Genomic DNA, 18,635 nt, shown 5'->3' with positions numbered 1-18,635 from the left:
CTTTTGATTATCCAGGCCTCTCATGCTAAAATCATCCCTCTGGCCCTGAATAAATCCCTGCACTGGTTTCCTGAGTGCTTCTGGATCCAAGTACAACAGAAATCACCAATGAGGGCCTCTAGATATTGTTGGACTATGACTCCATAGACCATGCTGGCTATCCCTGTGGTACAGTGTTTACTAAACATGGGTCTCCTGCTGTTTTTGGACTACAACTCCCATCATCCCTAGCTAGCAGGACCAATTGCCAGGGATCATGGGAACTGTAGTTCAAAAACAGCTGGAGACCCAAGTTTGAGAAATGCTGCTATAGTACAAGCTCCTTGTCCTTGCTTTCAAAGTCGTCCATACCCTTGTTCCTCATCTCCCCAGTCTTATTCTCAATACACCCCTCCTCTGACCTTCACTCCTTGATCTCTACTACCACCAGTTGCTAAAAGGTCTCCTGCCTCTTCAAAACTCTGTTATTTCTCCCCGCTACCATTCCACACTTCAAAATGATGGACGTTTTACTAGCAAATGTAAAAATACCACCCATCAGGGTGTCTCTCCCCCCCCCCCATATTTTTTAGACATTTTTCTTCTGTGTTATTTTTGATGATTGGAAATAGCAGTAAGCCCCAGCTACCCTTTCTCTGCCACAAAGGAGGTCAGGAAGCCTCGGAGAATTCCTTGCCCTGCTATTTCCGCTACAGGAAGCTGCCAGGCTGGCCCGTTGCTTTGTAGTTTTTGACCTAGGTTCTGCATTGAGCTGAGCATTTTTACAACCTGAGCCTTCACTTAAGCTCATGAGTGGGGTAGCCTCTCTTCAGTAGCCCAGTCATAAATGAGCCAGAAGCTATGGGAAAGGAAAGGTACACAGAAGTTTTTACAACCATATAATTAGGAAATCATTAATGAGAGTATGGGAGAGATACAAAGACTTGCTAGATCAAAAGACTCCTTGTTGGCTTTCACCACATGAAGCGTTACTGCTCAAACCACTTGGAAAGAAAGGAAAATGGCTTACATATGCTGACTTGTTAAAGGACCAAGATGGAAAATGGAAATTAAGAGATTATGATGAAATAAAAGATCATTTTCAGAGTTGGTTGCTTTATAGACAATTACATGAAACATACAAAGAAGACAGCAAGAAAGGATTCAGTTATACAATATCCAAGTTTCAAAGGGAAGTGGTAGAAGGGAAAGTTAAATTATTGAAGGGTACATATAGCATCCTGCTAGAATGGGAGACAAAAGACGAAGAGGTGAAATCAGTTATGATTAAATGGGCACAAGATATAGGGCATAATATTATGTTGGAAGACTGGGAAAGGTTATGGAAAACTGACTTAAAATTTACAGATTGTTCCTTGTTGAAAGAAAATTATTTGAAGGTGATGTATAGATGGTATATAACACCAGTGCAGCTAGGAAGAATGTATAAAACCAGTTCAAATGTGTGTTGGAAGTGTAAAGAAAAGGAAGGGACCTTTTACCTTATGTGGTAGGATTGTAATGAAATTTAAAAGTTTTGGGAAATGATATACAATGAATTGAAGAAAATGTTCCATCTAACATTTGTTTAAAAACCTGAAGCATTTATCTTAGAGATTGTAGGGAAAAACCTGCCAAGGAAATTGAAAAATATCTTCATGTATGCGACAACGGCGGCAAGAGTCTTAATAGCACAAAGATGGAAGAACGAGGAAATCCCGACAAAAGAACTATGGCAAGAGAAACTGATGAACTATGCAGAATTGGAAAAATTGACACATAAGCTACAGGACAAGGATAACTGTAACTTTAAAGATGAATGGGAACCTTTTACAAAGTACTTAAAGAAACAACAAAATGAACTGGACTCCTTGGCAGGTTTTGAATAAACACTCACTAACTTTTTATTGACAATAGCTAATTAGATAAATTAAGGATCTATACAATTTTGTAACATGCAGAGAATAACATTTGTTGATAAACCAGAGAGGAGCTGAGGGAAGTCTGGGGGGGGGGAGTGGAGGGGGGGTTACTTTATGGGGAGGGGGAAAAAAACAGGGGAGATTAAGGATGATATATTTTTTGATAAAATGTCTTGACAGTGGGGCTTCCAGAGGTCCCACAATGCCTGACAACATCAAATGTACATATTTGCTAGCTGTTCAGAAGCACTGTTTTGCTTCTATGCACAGTTTGTCTTCTTTGTGTGATCTCAGCCAATAAGGGAACACATTGTGAACAAAGCCCTCTCTTTGAATAAGAGGGGATAAGAGGGAACATATTCATCTATTGCTGAAACCACCTGGCTGAAGTGCCTGTATTTCTGCAGTGGTTACAAGGAGTACCAGCCTTGTTTTATTTGGCAGTGAGCCAATGCATTTCCTTCCCTTCCACCATGAACAATTTTGCACACTGTTCCACGCTCCCTCCCAGAAGGAAGGTGCAAAAGGGAGCACCTTTCCAGAGGTCATGCTAACTTTTGCAAAGTTGAGTTCTCCTTTGCATTAGCATTTTTCCCCAAAAAGGAAACTATCATGGGGGCTACACAAGCACTGCCATAAACCTTGGTTGTTCTATTAAGGTGCCACTAAAATATCAAAGGGACAGCTTTGAAGTCATGGCATCTGTGGCCCATGTCATGGCCCACGTTATCTCACTTGCTCTGTTACAAGGGAATTACGAAGCTCCTAGACAAGGTATGAGAAACCTGGGGCCCTTTAGATGTGATTGAACTCCAGCTTGCATTAGCCCCAGCTAGTATACCCAATGGCCTGGGATGATGGGAGTTTTAGTCCAGCAGTGTCTGTAGAGCCACAGATGCTGCACCCTTGTCCTAGACAAACCAGGCCCTCTCATTAAATAGAGTGCAATTTTCCTGAGAAATCCTTCCCTGGCTTAGAATGGAAACCAAATTCTAAACATGTGCAAAGAGCTCTGGAAGATGTTTTCCTGGGTACCTAAGTTTTTAAATAGGGATATTGGGCATCCTGGAAGTGCATGTTCCTGGAAACCTTGCATCCAAGACACTTATGAGCATGCTCAGCAGTGTTCCATACAAACAGAGTCTTTGGATGTATGGTTTCCAGAGTATCTCAGATTCTTACCAGTACTCAGATGTCCTGGAAAACTACATGACCTGGGATTTCCAGCACCTAGCACCCTGCCATTTCATTTAACCAGGTACCAAAGGGAAAGAGAAGCCTCACAGGGAGGCCTCCTGGTTGTCTTCACTGCTAGGTATGTTCTGGGTGAAGGGAAGGTGGCACTGTGAGGATAGAGGCTCAATGGGGTTGAGAGACGCATAAAGGACTGCCAGTGTTTTAAGACCATGTAAAATGACATTTGCCTAGCACCAGCTTCATATAATATAGGGTTTTAATCAACACACTGTGGATGGTTTTTTGAGCTGCTTTGGAACTCCTATCATTATACTATGTATACTATGTATAGCAGTGTGTTGTATTCTCTGCTTTATTGAATGTGTACGTAGTGATTTTACAGCATTTATAATTAAGAATGAATACAAAAGAGAGACACATAAAGGTCCCCTCATGCTACCAATAATTTTGTTGAGAATGCAATAGAGTTTCTGGATTTTGGAACTGTGCTTTGGGAGGAAACCAGAAACATTTCTCTGGAAGAAAAAAAAACTTGCATTGCTAAACAATCCCTATACTTTTTTGCTTGGATAACTGTCCCATTGAGCTCAATGCAGTTTGCTGCCTAGTAAGTACACTCCAGATCAGAGCTTTAAACACCCTTCACACATGAGGGGAAGACCACATGATGAAGGGGAAACAGAGCCACACCACTGCTCCTGCCACTCAAATCATACAACTTTCCTGGTGCTGCCTCCAATGTCTCTGTGTTGTGAATGTCTGCAGGAGTGAAGATTAGTGTAATCTTCACATGAAGGGCCCCACCTCATGTGGAAAGTCTATGAGCATAGGCTTCACCACTGTTCAATGTGTGTCCAAAGGAGCTGCATGACATTGTGTGCCCTTGGAGGCAGGGGCAGTGGTACAGCCTAGATGCCCAATAATCACTTGAAGCAGCCTTTGCGTATTTAACATGTAAAAAGAGCTTTAGCTGAGCCCAATTCTGAATCAAACTGAGAGTTTGGCCTTCTGTACCCATTTCAGCTGCAGCCTGATAGTGAAGAGTGAGTGGCAACATAGTCCGGGCGATTCTTTTCTTTCTTTGCGCAAACTGGTTTGCTTAGCTGTGGCAGAGACTTAATGTGTGCAAAATGCCTGGAAGACACAGGCTGTGATTGTCACAGCCATCTTTGGAAATCTCATCTTGCAAGGATCACATCCCTGCTAAGTGCATGATTATTTTTCACCCGCTCGAGAAATCAAGAAATGCTTTAGGCAAAATGACCTTTCATGGGAAACAGAGCTTGCTGGTGTGTATGTGTAGACAGAGAGGTAAAAGCATAGCTATGGATATTTCCACCTATGTGGTTTTCACAGCGCAGTGATCAAAACGATTGTTGCAGTTTGTATAAGCATCATTATCTGCAGCTGGCTTAATGGCTCATCATCATGCTCCCCTTTCACAAGCACAGACGCTTCCCGCCTAAGAGCTAACACAAATGAGTGGAAGACCCGTGGATTGTATTTGGTGCTGGGCTGGGCTATTTCTTATACTCAGACCATATTAGTATGGAGGAGAAAAACCAGACAAATACCTTTTCCTCTCAAAGGGAAAAACAGAGATATCTGTCAATTGACTTTTCCTTAAGTAAGATGCTCCCTCCACACCCTAAACTAAGAAGGAAAAGCCTCTAAGGCTACAATCCTATACATTTGACTCAAAGTAGTATACCATGACAATCAGCGTTATTGTTCTTTATTCAAAAGCACACATCAATCCTTTGGGAGATCAAGCATTACTGGGAAGCATGATCCTGATGGTGTACATCAGGTGTGTATGGAGTGTTAGGGGAGAGGACAGGGAACATGTCCTCCTTCTGAGGAAGTTTGTCCACCTTTGGTCTCTACCCTGCATTTAGCTCTCACCTGTGGCTTCCAGAAGCTGTCAGCGTATGACAGCGGTCACAGTCCAGGAATGGCTTTGATTGGCTGGCTAAACCAGGTGTGGGTAGCCAATGGTCTCAAACCCTTGGTGAGTCAGGGATTTCCCCTGCATGTGAAGACAGGCTCTGATGGATTGAGTGGACAAGGCCTATAGTGGGTCCAATGGTCAAGAAGGCAGTTTCTGCACATGATACAGAGGGTAGTGGGAAGCAGATGGGGCTCGTCAACCTGGGAAGGTAGCCCACCTTGGAGAAGGAATACTCTGCTCCTAAACCTCCGCTGTCTTGTGGGATATCTTCTGGAGAAGAAAAAGCTAAGGAGTAAACCCTACACAAATCTGGAGTAGAGTGCCTAAGACAGTTGGATGATGCCTTGTACACCTCCTTCCAGCAACTCCTGTGGCCAAGCTGGTGCTAAACTACACGAGCGAGATTGAGAACAGGGCCTTGTCATCTAGGCAGCTCAGGACCTCCATAAATACTGCATGGGCTTGTGCTCCAGAGAGATCATTTCAGTGCTGCAAACACAGCAGTTTTGATTTCACTTCCGGGGTTGCACCCCATTGTTTCTCAAGACAGATGAATGGTTGCAACAACAACAACAACAACAACAACAACAACAACAACAACAATATCCGGCCGCCACCACTGGTCATTTACAGCATCTCTGTACCTAGCAATAAGAATGCTCAGTGCTTCTGCTGACTATCTGTAGGGACATCTACAAACCTGGCAGGTGAGGACAGCAATAAGACAGTACGGCCCAAGTTCTGCAGCTCATCCTCAAAAGCAGAGGGCTAGCCCAATGCCCATGTGGCATGATTAGCTCTCTCCTTTCGATGGATAGAAGGGAATATATCCCCACTTGAAGAGAAAAATCTGTGACAGCAGAGATAGATTGCTGGCCAGGAAAGGAAACCAAGCAGGGAGATTTGCCTCCAGCCTGTCAGCTCCCCTCTTTTGGATCTCATGCCCAGCAGATCTCCTTACCCAAAAGACATGGGGGAGCCCCAGCCCCTATGACAGGGAAACAACTGTAGGGCAAGGCTGATCTGGAGGGACAGTAGAAACCATGTACTAACTTTTTCATGATAAAAGTTACCTGCACCCATTTTTTCTAAGTCAACCTAATTTACTGAGCCTCTGTTCCATAGCCCCTTCCTCACTCCTAAAGGAAAAGGGGGGGGGACTGATCTAGGCAGCCTCTGTATGTTGTAACAGGACATTACATCATAAGATCTGAAAAGAAGCAGATGGAACTGCCATCATTTTACATAATCTGATCAAGATATATTGTGGGCACTCTGTTTTTCTATTTCTTCCTCTCTCTTTCACATACAGACACACAGGCAATGGTGAGGCCGACTACTTTTACGGGAACAAGATAATGCCACTATCGTGTAGGAGATTCTCCGGAGCAAGGAGTACCCAAGAGGGCAGGAGATAACAGAGTCATCCAGTGTAACTCTACAGATGCTATTTTGTGTGGAGCATAGATTTCAATCTCACAGAACATATTTGTTGTCCCACAGATACCTCCTGCACAATTCATGTTGGTCTCTGAGGTTTGCTATCAGTTTGCGCCACACCATCAATGGAATCCTGTTGCTTAATCAGATAGGAGCATCACTCTACCATCCTCTAATGTTAAGATTTCTGGAGGCATGTACTCTTTCCATCCATTCACATTAACTACCCATTTAGCATACATGCAGAGTAGGTAAAAAGAGTACTCTCCCCACTTTCTATCTATTAACACAGAAATCCTCTAGTGTTGCATCAAGTGAAGAGATGGCTGCCTTTTGGATCACTTGCTTTCTCCCTAGGGAATACTGATAGTGTTTCTAGAGCTGACTGAAGATGCTTTCTCAACAGCAATTGATGGTTAGGAGATGTTTATTTAGAAAGCAGGCCACCCCTGGCCAGGGAATTGTGGGTGGAAGCTGTCATAGGAAGCTATCAGGTGACTGGTCCATCTAGGCTAGTGTCTCTGCACTAACCAGCAACAACTCAGAGAGGGTCTCTCCAAGCCGTACCTGGAGATTGAACCTAGAAGTCTCTGCATGCAAAACAGATGCTCTACCATTGAGTTTCAACCCTACAACCAGGCTACCCCTACTGCAAGAAATGTGTGCGCATAGCCCCTCAGCATCACCCCACAATTTAATGGGGGGTTTTCTTCTTTTGACTTGTTCAGGTCTGTAGAGACATGAGGCTCACAGTGGACGCAGGCACTTTCCCTATCAAGCATTCAGTACCTTGGACAGCTCCTGTGAAACTTCCTGGTAAGTTATCTCTGCAAGGAACTAGAGACAGTGGAAGCCTTACGCTGATCAGACCTGGACTGTGGTAGAGTGCCTTTCCTTCTCAAAGCTTAACAACAACCCCACATAACTTGATGGGCACTATTACTATGTAATACAGTTCATAAGTCTGTTTACATCAGTAGCTAATACCAATTCTGCAGCATTTCAGCTGTCATAAGCCACAATAGCACCACACATATAAAGCTCTCATCAGAGGTGGATTTAGGGGAGCACAACTGGTTCAGTCACACTGGGCACAGAGAGTTGGGGGCACCACAACTGTGATGCAGAAGCAAATGCGGGAGGGGGGAGAGAGACCAAATTTTGGTGTTGCACAGGGTGCTGCTGAAATTTGAGACCCCAAGGTCTGCCACTGCTCTCATATACCACTTTAACAGTCGCTGCTTCCTTAAAGGAATCCTGGGAATTGTAGCTTGTGGGGTTTTTTTTAAAAAATGAGAATATTACAATTGAACAAACTAAAAGTAAAAGTGAATAAACAAAACAAAACCCTGTAATTTGTTGAGTGCCAAGTGTTGGTGGGAGACCCCTGTGCCCCTCACTGAGCCACAGTTTCCAGAGTGGTTTAATAACCAGTCCCACTTCATGGGGAACTCTGCAAGGTGCATATGTGGTCCTAGAGTCCCACAAAGAAAGAAGCAAACTGAAATTTAAGCATGCTGAGAATCCTCTGTTGGATATCCTTAACCCTCCCCTGAACTACAATTCCCAGAGTTCACTGGGGGGAGAGAATGATTATGAAACCAGCTTTTATGCAGATAAAGTTCCAGAATTTCAATGGACCCATCCAAACACATCGATGAACCCCAAGCTCAAAATCCATACCTGCTTTGGGAATCAAAAAGAAGTGCTGGGGTGAGGGCTTGTTTTTGATAGTAAAGAAAACATTACACGTACTGCAGCCGAGTACAAAAACTGTGATCTCTATTAAAAAAAAAAACGTTAATCATAGAAAATCCAGGCATAATTCATGTTTGTAAAAGGAGGGGGCAAAACCCGAGAGCTAATGAGAAGCAAATTGGCCAGAGCAAGTTTAGCAGTGGCATTCCCTTTTAATGTTCCAGCTGCCATCCTTTCTTAAAGCCGTGCAGCTGTATCAAATAATGACCTGCAATTTGTAATATGGGTGTTTATTATTATTATTTTCTTTCTATGTTTCTCCCCTTAAATTAATAAGGTATCTCTTGTAATGAAACTGGTCTGCTGGGAAGGTTAGCTCAATTGCACCACCCACTGGGACAAAAGCACACAGCGTTACTTGTGCAACCTCAATGCAATCAGGAAGACATTCATTCTGTGTTAGAATGTCTCTCTTTACACTGCCTGTGCAGTTTGCTGCCGTCGTTCCTCTTTCCTTATCCCCACTTTGCATAAGACACAAAGGAAAATGTCTCAAGCCACCGTCATCTGTATTCTTCTATAGCTGCAAAAGGCAGGTTAAGACACAGCGTGAGAGACTGCCTCCTGGATGTATTTGGATTGAGGAATGAAAAATGAGAGCATTTCTGCTTTTATGGGAGGGTATATACCCTCCCCCCTTTTCTTCCTCACATTACAATGAAGGGCTTAAGTGATCTAACTACAGATCATTTTTTATTTATTGGCAAGAAGGCTTCCCTTTCTGGCTTCTGTCATCTCCAATTAGTAAACACCAACGGCTCCAGGAATATGTTGTCTGTTCCGTCACCGCAACCCACAGAATCGAGCCATTTGAGAGACAGAGCGAGTGAGCTGTGGCATGAAGAGAGCAGAAGAGAGGAAGGGAAGCAGACACGGAAGTTTACCCTGTCAAACTTGGAAAACTGAAAGGACCACAAGGCATGCCTAATGAAAAAATCCTGCTCACTCTACACAGGTGGGATGCTTTCATGTCAAAACAGCTTGCCTCTCCCAATATGTCTTGCTTTTGGACCATTTTAACACAAGTATATGTAGCATGCAGCTGTAATATTACCCTCTCCCCCCAGAAAAAAACCCCAATGAAAGGCAAGATTTCAAGGTCACAAAGCAGGGGAGAGAGGTGAGCTTTGAAATTAAATCCTGCAGTAAGGGGAATGGTTAAAGGGCTCCTTTTTATCATCCATGCATTGCTCTCTGGGTTAGGGATAGGGGATTCAGTTTGCATTTAAATGCAAATTGATCTAATATGTGGACCCAAACACAGCTGCCCTTCAAAATTCATGCTTCTCCGCATTTGGCAATGCAGTTCTCCCATGAAGTAATGTGTACAAAATGTGTTATAAAGGCAATTGCCCTTTTTCATGGAGTTTGTGTCAAAGCATGCATTGGCCAAGTGTGCATAAGCCCATCCTGTCCCATTTCTCCCTCTTCCAGGTCCAAAAGGAGCCATACATTGGCAGCTAGATGTCAATCGGACACACCTAAAATGGTTGCCACTCGTATTGCGTGGCCAGGCGCTACAGCCCCAACTCCCAGGGAACATAGGAAAGGAAATAAAGACTCTGACAACGTTATGGAATTAAAATTAGGCCACAACTTTATTAAACTTCTGAATGTAGGAAGACCTTGGCTTAGGTCTTGGGCTTGTATCCCTCCCAGCCCCCCAGCTGGGGGGAACTGGGGCTCATAGGGTAAATGGTATATGGGGGTGCTCTGTGAGACGTAATTGTAGGCAGGCCAGCCCAGCCCATATCCCCACACACAGGGTAGTTCATTGACAACCTTTCAGTCTATGGTCAGTGACAGCTATTTATGTAACCCCTTTAAGAGGGGGACCCTGGAATCGCTGCCGCAGGGGGGTGAGTCACCACTTCAACCCCCACCCCCATTATAGGGAAGAAAAGCATAAAGGATTCCACCCATCTCAGATACATCACAATAGAAGCCCACTCATCTTCTCAAGAGCTGCATGCACAAGCCCCAGCTAATTTTTTGTACTTTTCTTTTTATATATCTTTTGCTTGGGAGGGACCATGGGAAGCACTGGATCTTCCTCTCTGAGCTTTGAGAGGCAGACCTAATGCTGGATGCTGCATCTCGGCCACTGCAAAAAATATCTGTGGACCCTGCCCTGCTAATGTCAGAGCTCTGATGTCAGTAAGGCAGAAAAGGGGACATGTTCAGGGCTGGCTAGGGAAAAATATTGGATCCTAAACTAGGGCCCAAACTATGCCAGTTTAGATAGATAGATTCTTTATTGTCATTACACAAGTGCAACATTGCACAGTGCAACGAAATTGGATGAGCTGGCATAGTTTATTTCCTTCCCATTGAGAACAATGGGAATTATAACATATATATATATATATATATATATAGAATATGGAAAAAGAGAAAGGGACACACAAGTGCTCCTGTGCTCCTACTTCTACAAAAGCCTGGCAGAGCGTTGGATGAGGTGGCTCAATGGCTTTGGTTTCCTCCACCATGCCCTTTAGGATTGCATCCATACTCACTATTATGAAAAACAAGTTACAGTACAGGAAGGGAGCATAACACTGACCAGGCGAACATCAACAGGTCAACATACCACCTACAGTGATACAATGAAGCTGCCTTTCAAATCAGGCTCTAAATAAGAGTTTTCCAAAATGATTTGTCAATTGTTATTTTTAAAGGATTTTACCTTCTGGGGGTGGGATTGTCTTTTATGACCGCTGGGTGCTGACCCCACTGGGCATGATAACCCAGTCAGGGGGGAGGCAGACTATGTTTAGGGCAGCTTTTCTAGCACCTCCCCCTTTTGGGGGTGAGCAGCGTGGATCCTAAATAGGGCTGCTCAATCGTGGATACCAAGACCCATCTTTCAAGAGAATGAATCACTTAGGATAAGCACCAAATCAACACAATCATCGATCCTGATCTTAATTCGCAAAGATGGCGATCAGAGAAGCCATGTTTGGTGGCAGATTTCATGTGCCCTCCTCAATCCCATGTAGGGGCATGTTGAAGCTAATCTGTAATTAACAGAATCTACGGAAGGTATGAAATGAAATGGCCCAGGCATAATCATCACCCTGCAGTAAGCCAGTAAGATCACCAGTGTATGTCATGGGATATGCAAGCCTCTGAAAAGTCTGTATTTATTTTTTAATTATTTCGTGTTCGATTGTGTCTTGCCCATCAATCTTGTGAGCCCTGCAGAACAATCTGGGGTAGGGAGTGTGGCAAAAATGATATACCTGCTGCTTGGAAGCTCAGACTACTTGCCAGAACAGGGGAACAATGTTTTCCACAATGCAGAGAGAGTCACATGTGTACAATGGAATTCATAGAATCTGAGTAGCCTGCACAATGCACATTGGTGTTGGTTTGTCCAGCCAGCTAGAACTGAAATGCTATGCATGTAACCCCATTGTGTCTGATGTGTGTACAGGTTTGCAACCTAAATGATCTGATGGTAAGGGAAAGACAGATATAGGACCTAACTGACCATCAATGCCTACAAGCAGCCACAGACTGGTGTGCAAATTAATTACAAATCTCAAATGATTGCTGCTGTCCCAATTTATACATTGGATGTATTCTTATGGGTTTGAATATAATCCCTCCCTGATTCCCTGGGGAGTGTGTGAAGCAGGAAACTAGAGTAATCTCTAAGAAGAAGGATGCTCTTTCTTCAATTAATACAGCAAACCATTTCTACAGAACTTTGGCAAACTCCTGCCACGCTGTTGCTCTGATCATAAACACTGAGTGACCTAATGGGGACAGGAAGTATCAGGAAATGCTGTGCAAGTCACAGATTTTAGGAGCTTATGCTGATCTCCTGGATTCTAGTATCTGGGGGGGAAATTGCAGCGGAGTATTTCTTTTTCTTTTTCGAGTGGTTCAGAACACTCTCAAATGAGCCAAAGAGCATTCTTCCCTGATCTGATCATATCCTGCCCCTCACATCCCCTTTTTCTCCCACCCAAATAAACAATCCATAGTATTAAATAAATATAAAAAAGATTGCTAATCTTCTGGCAGCAGAAACACTGAAATACCAATGGAATTGCAAAAGCGATTCTTTCTGTACAAATCCCAACTTGAGCGATTATTAAATTCTGCTTACCTATCATTCCTCCTTTAGCTTCAAGGGGAAAACATTATGTTTTTAAATTCTTGGCCTGAAATCTGTTGTGTGGCATTATGGATGCTGAAGCTTACATGTTCAGCATTCTAAGTAGGAAGACAAGTCACTCACAAAACATAAGTTGCTAGCCTTTTCTTCCCCCTCCTGTTTTGTGCAACACTTTTATCCCAAAATACATTACAGAGCCTGTGTTCTTGGTGGGGGGGGGGGTAAACACTCATAGGGTCTTGCTTTAAACATTGCATGTCTAGGCTGTTCACGCACATTGTCTCTTTCGTGTTCCAAGTGGTGTGTTGTAATGCTGGAGTTAAGCTACAACTACCATCTCTTCATGGATCACTGCCTTGCCGTTGTGAAGGGGCTTGAATAACTCAGAGAAGCTATGAGCTATGCCATGCAGGGCCACCCAAGTTGGACAGGTCATAGTGGAGAGTTTTGACCAAACGTGATCCACCTGGAGCAGGAACCGGCAAGCCACTCCAGTATCCCTGCCAAGAAAACTCAATGGACAAAGACAACAGGCATATAAAAATTATGACACTAGAAGATGAGCCCCTCAGGTCAGAAGGCGTCCAACATGCTACTGAGGAAGAGCGGAGGACAAGTAGATTCAGAGCTGATGAAGCAGCTGGGCCAAAGCCGAAAGGTTGCTCAGTTGTGAATATAGATGGAAGCGAAAGGAAAGTCCAATGCTGTAAAGAAAAATATTGCATAGGAACCTAAGAACCATGTAAGAACCATGAACCTTGGTAAGTTGGATGTGGTCAAAAATGAGATGGCAAGAATAAATATTGACAACAAACCATCATCTCTGCCCATTGGTCATGATGGCTGGGGCTGATGAGAGTTGGAATCCAAAAACATCCAGGGGACACATCTCTTGCTTCAACATTTAGAGGTCATTTCTAGCTGCCATAGAAAATTTGTGGCAGTGCCAGTGTTCTTCTGGGCCACCTTGCCTAGAATGTTTTGCTCTGAGGGAAGACGCTCTCAGAACATCATTATCAGTGGAGGCAAAACTCTTTAAAAGTAAGCAGGAGCAGCAATGGGGTGGTGGCAGTACCATGTATTGCGCCCATTCTGCTCTTTTCGGTGCCGGCCTTCCCAGAGAAAGCCCACCTTCCTGACATCAAAGACCATTTTCTTTTCCCCAAGCCTTTCAAACCTGACCTGTTCTCAGCCTTGTCTTCTCCATGTGTTTTCAAGCTGCATTATTTTTTATTGCTACCTTTTATTTTATTGCTAATCATTCTTAATTTGCCTTAGTATGGTGTTATAAGCTGCCCAGATAACTTTTTTAATTATATGACAGGAGTAAATAAAAAGAGGAAAATCCCTAAACAAAACCCACCTTTTCTATGAAAAGTCTGACTTAACGATTAGTCCTCACCCCCATGGTGCAATCCTCTGCATGTTTACTCATAAGTAAATCCAAGTGACTTCAGTTGGCTTGCTCCCAAGCATTGTGCAACTGCATTCATTTGTATCCCCCCCTTGTCCTCCCTTTTCATGAAAACTCCTCAGGGCAGAGACTTCTTCCCCACCCACCAAAACTAAACTAATATATTTCAGTGCAGAGTCCAAATACCCATTGCTCCATGGTAAGGTCTATACTAGTCATTTGCAAACTGTCTGGCTTTGGGAAATCTTTTCTATCTCAACTTATCTGCTGTGGAATACCTGCCAGGAACCCCCTGCTTGTTGCAGAGGACTCTGGGGAACGTTCTAGCAGCATGGTTCATACAGCGAGCATTGCCCAAACCCATGCTACAGTGAACAACGGCAAGGGAAGATCGACAGCCGTGGCCCACCTATCCTTGCCTACCATTCTGATCTTCTCATTTAGGAAGCCTATGGAAGACAGATTGAAAGCCGTTCCTCTGTGTATTACAAGGTTTTACCAGCAACCAAGTCTAGGATAATTTACTGCTTAGCAATGTTTTCATGGTGTACCTCCACAATTTCCCAACTCACTAACCACAAAATTAACCAGAGGTCTGTTGAGCATTATTAGTCTATAGGTATCATTCTGAATGATTACTCATATTGAATGGGTGCTTAGCCAGGTGTAAGAAACAAAATCTAAGGGGCTGCAGCATGCTAAAGCAGAGAACTGCCACTTTTTATATTAATTCAACACCAGGGATTTTATACACACACCATTTCCCATCTGTATTAAACACTAACATTATCTGCTAGGTTATACATTTCTAACCACCACCACCACCCCCCAGTTAATTTTAAGAATATGAGATACCATTTTCAGCTCAGTTCTCTGGGAATACATTTTCCTGTTCACTACAGGAAAACAATTAATGAGATTCAAGGAATTTATCTATGCACTCACAGACAAGCCAAATTAACTGTATCTCTAATAATTCATTCTGCTTTTTTTTTTTAATTGACTGAAGCTGTATCAACAGACTAGACCACTTTTTTGCCAATACTCATATAAGCAGCACTAAAGCAGAGAATTGCATCTGATTTACAGCCTCCTGCTAGGCATATCTCCAAGGTGGCAAGTTCTGGAATAATTCACCACTGGTAAGCATGCAAAGAGGCGGTGTGATTCGCACTAGATGCTATAACGGGTTTCATGTTATGCTTCTAACACATGAGATCTTATACCTGTTTCAAAAGAAATATCTTTCTGGAGATGTAACACTGCCAATTGCTTAACATGGTTCAACAATGATCTTTCCAATACCTCTCGCAGAGCATAAATTCTCTGCAGTTGATCATTATGTCAGCACTTAGTTCGAACTAAACTGGGTTACTACTTAGTCAGGGTTTGAAACCATATTCAAATTTATGAGATTTCATATTCCAGGAGGGATGGCATAATCCCATGACCCATTTTCTGGTTTAGGAACATAGGAACCAAGTCAGAGTACTTGTCGATTTAGTGTGATCTTCTACACCAGTGATGGCCAAACTTGGCCCTCCAGCTGTTTTGGGACTACAATTCCCATCATCCTTAGCTAACAGGACCAGTGGTCAGGGACGATGGGAATTGTAGTCCCAAAACAGCTGGAGGGCCAAGTTTGGCAATCAATGCTCTACACCAACTGAAACTTCCCAGAGTTTCAGCTAGAAGACTTTCTCATCCCTACCTGACAATGCCAGGAATCAAACCACATAATGCATAGTCTCTACCACTGAGCTACAACCTCTCCTGTTAGCGGTGATTAAGCAATCAAGAGTTGAATTTTCACCATCTCCTGTGTCCTGAACCCCTGGCCTACCTGGCAACAAGTCAGTATGTTAAGTCCCCAGTCCAGGATCAATCCATATGTCCAAAGTCCATACAGAAACAGAGTCTCACAAGCTGGGCAGTTCAACTGAAACAGAACCTTCGCTCTGCTGCCCTTCTGCACTTTGCATGCCTGTTGCAGCATCTGGGCCTGATGAGACATGTGACCCTCATCTGTTCTAAGCCTACTCCACCTGAGTTATCACACACCTCCTTCCAGAGCTAGCGAGCCCCACCTGGCCAGTTAGGGAGCTGGGCTGTGGGCCCTTGCTTGCCTCAGATTCCTAGAGCACCCCACCCTCTGCTCCCTACACCGCAGAGTCCACAAGTAAAGTAGGAGATAGCAGTTGCTAGCATTCTATTTATTTATGTGAGGTTTCTTTTTTTTCATTCATGTTAATCAAGCCTGAGGATGCTGATCTTGAAAGCTTTCTGTGCAAGTACAACTTTCTCAATTCTATCGTCATTTTATTCTTTCTGGTTAGTTATCACTGCAATATTTTATCTATTTTTGATGGCAAATTACCGTTTGGGGTGAATATGCTTTCTTACAAACAGCCCAGAGAAGTTAAAAAATATACCAATAATGGGATTGGTTAACAAGACCTCCAAGCAACATGAATCAATCTCTGCTTGGAACTGATGAGCCTTGTCAATTAAAAAAAAAAAAAGGAATTTGCACCAAAATTACCATTTTTAATGTAATTGTCTAATTGCAATAAATCATGATTTTTAGTGGGAAATGGTTCAATGTTCTTTATCCTTCAGGCTTGTGAGTCTGAATTAATTAAGCAAAACCGTAAATGCTGATTAATCCCTTCATGGTTGACAGGAATATCAGACCAGGCTTGGGAATCTCAGACCCACAGGTCAAATGTGGCCCTCCAGGCCTCTCTCTGTGGCTTTTGGGGACTCTCTGCAGACCAAATTTCTTCCTCAGCCTCTCGCCCTCTTCTCAGGCCACACCCAGCTCCTTAGCAGTGGTCACTCAGGAAACAGCCATAAAAAACCAAGCACCTTCAGCTAAGTCTGGAAAGCATCAGATGACCATCCATGCTCATTAGTAAGCAATTGACTTGAACAGAAGACAGCTGTCTTTTCACTTGATGCCACAAGATAGCATTTATGTTACAATAGGTGATCAGAGTAGCATTAGACCAGATTGTGCATGAGCTCAAATGGCACAAAGGTTACATCTGATTTAGTCCACAGAGGTTGAGGTCAATAACCTGCCTGTGTTTCACTACGAGACACTTTTCACTTCATGGGAAACCTAAGGTGGAAGCTGTTTATTCCTTCCTAATGAAGACTCATTTCCCAAAAAGGGGTTTTAATCTCTTTTGTGATGTTTAGACATAAGGAAAGCAAGGAACACCCCAGGCACATTTTCATAGAACTCAATTAAAATCAAGTTCATTTGTGCAAGAGGAGTCCCTGTAACTTAATCATTAATAAAACCCAAGATCCCACCTGTATTAGACCTGTGTTTCGCTTGGGTCTGAGGGATTGCTACTGACTAAAATGTTTGATGCGATATGGATTTGCAAGTATCATATATGCCTTTGTGCTGTATATCAATGCCATGATATTGATAATAAGGGATTTGCTGGCTATTTACCACTGACATTTTCAGAAGCTGCTTTGTAATCCACAATGATCTCCCCCTGTATTACATTCCTTTTTGTAAACTAGGCTTCCAGGGTTTTACAAAGAAAGGCACTGTATTGTACAATCTGACATTTGGATGCTTTCTCAAGAGATATTAAGAACTTAACATCTTTATTCCACACTTCTGCCAGAGTAGATTAAAAACTATAGAAGGACATCTTTTATTAGAGTCTAGTTAATCTCCAAAAGTTCATGAGTTCATTTATTCAAAAAACCATACAGATGCTTCTTGGAAACTTCTCCAAAAACTACAAGCCACTTGAATCTAGCAAAATTGCTATAAAGACCTACAGAAGAAGCAGGTATTCAAATGACATTTTCTGCTTTTGCCGTTTCTTGTTCAGTCATAAATGCATCTTGAACAACACAACCAAAAGTGTTTGATTGAACTTGAGCAAATTCAATGGATGGCATCCCGCAGCTGCAGAGCTTTCAAATTGAAAATAGAGATTTCACTGGGGTAGAAAATGACTAAATTACGTAAAAAACGCACCTGCTTTTCATCCAGGTCATTGTCACTGTTTCCTATGGCTAGTGCTATGACACCATTTCTCCCTGGCTGCTGTTGATGCTTTGTCCTTCCTGACTCTGTCACATGAACCCATATTCCAATCAGGATTCACATAGTGAATGTGATGACCTCATGGTGAACTGTATCCAGTCAGATTTGGGCTACATTATGATGTCATTGAGAGCAACAGGGTGGCAACTGAGAGACAATATTCTTGTTTTTATCAGTCACATAGGCAAGTCCAATTAGCTAAAAAAGGGGGGGGTGTGAAAAATTAAAGCATTTCTTGATAATGGCAATAATTTTCATGAGCAACTTTATCCAAGCCCTGCTTGTATTGAATCAGTGCAGCCTAATTTAAATTTTCCATGCTTCCTTTCATGGTTTTCTTTTGCTCATGAAATGTTAAAATGGAATGGAGGGAGAGAATGGTGTGGGAATTAAAACTTAAAGAGAGAGTTTGATTTGAAGGATACATGAATATAATATTCTTGGCCCGATCTCATTTTTATTGCTAACACACTTCTACCTGTCTATTAGCCCATTAGCAATATTAAAAGCTTACAAAAAACCTATTCAATGCAACATTTAAATGGCCTTGGAAGACATCGAGAATGTGTTGAATTTAGATGTTTGAAGAGAAGCAGAGCATCTAAGGAGTTGGATTTAATTCATAAGAGCATCAGTGCTGGATCAAACCAAAGTTTCATCCAGTCCGACAAGATTCCCTGTGTATTGGCAATGCAGTTTTTACACCAGAACTAGACTGGACACAGAGGTGATTTGAAAATTATTGTATTGGCCATTGCCCTGTTTGC

General features: G+C 42.8%; 2 long non-coding RNA genes across 4 annotated transcripts in view; one reads left to right on the top strand and one right to left on the bottom strand.

Annotated features, from left to right (window-relative positions):
- The window catches only part of LOC309341644, a 46,770-nt gene extending 36,895 nt beyond the window's left edge, over positions 1–9,875 (top strand). The window contains exons 4-7 of one of the 3 annotated variants that reach the window (XR_014156489.1): positions 6,362–6,740; positions 7,218–7,305; positions 8,993–9,202; positions 9,682–9,875. This is a non-coding gene — a long non-coding RNA (uncharacterized lncRNA). Of the gene's footprint in view, positions 1–6,361; positions 6,741–7,217; positions 7,306–8,958; positions 9,203–9,681 lie in introns of all 3 variants that reach the window. The other 2 variants (XR_014156490.1, XR_014156488.1) reach the window with 2 other exon arrangements.
- On the bottom strand, positions 8,930–18,635 carry LOC309341662. Its single transcript, XR_014156511.1, has 2 exons — positions 17,800–18,635; positions 8,930–9,078 (listed from the first exon to the last, which is right to left on the bottom strand). It is a non-coding gene; the product is annotated as an uncharacterized lncRNA (long non-coding RNA).

The sequence above is a fragment of the Podarcis erhardii genome (genome assembly GCF_964252035.2).
Source record: "Podarcis erhardii genome assembly, chromosome: 5".
In the NCBI taxonomy this organism is placed as follows: Eukaryota; Metazoa; Chordata; class Lepidosauria; order Squamata; family Lacertidae; genus Podarcis; species Podarcis erhardii.
Note: the sequence above shows the minus strand (reverse complement) of the source record. Positions and strands in the feature narration are given on the sequence as shown.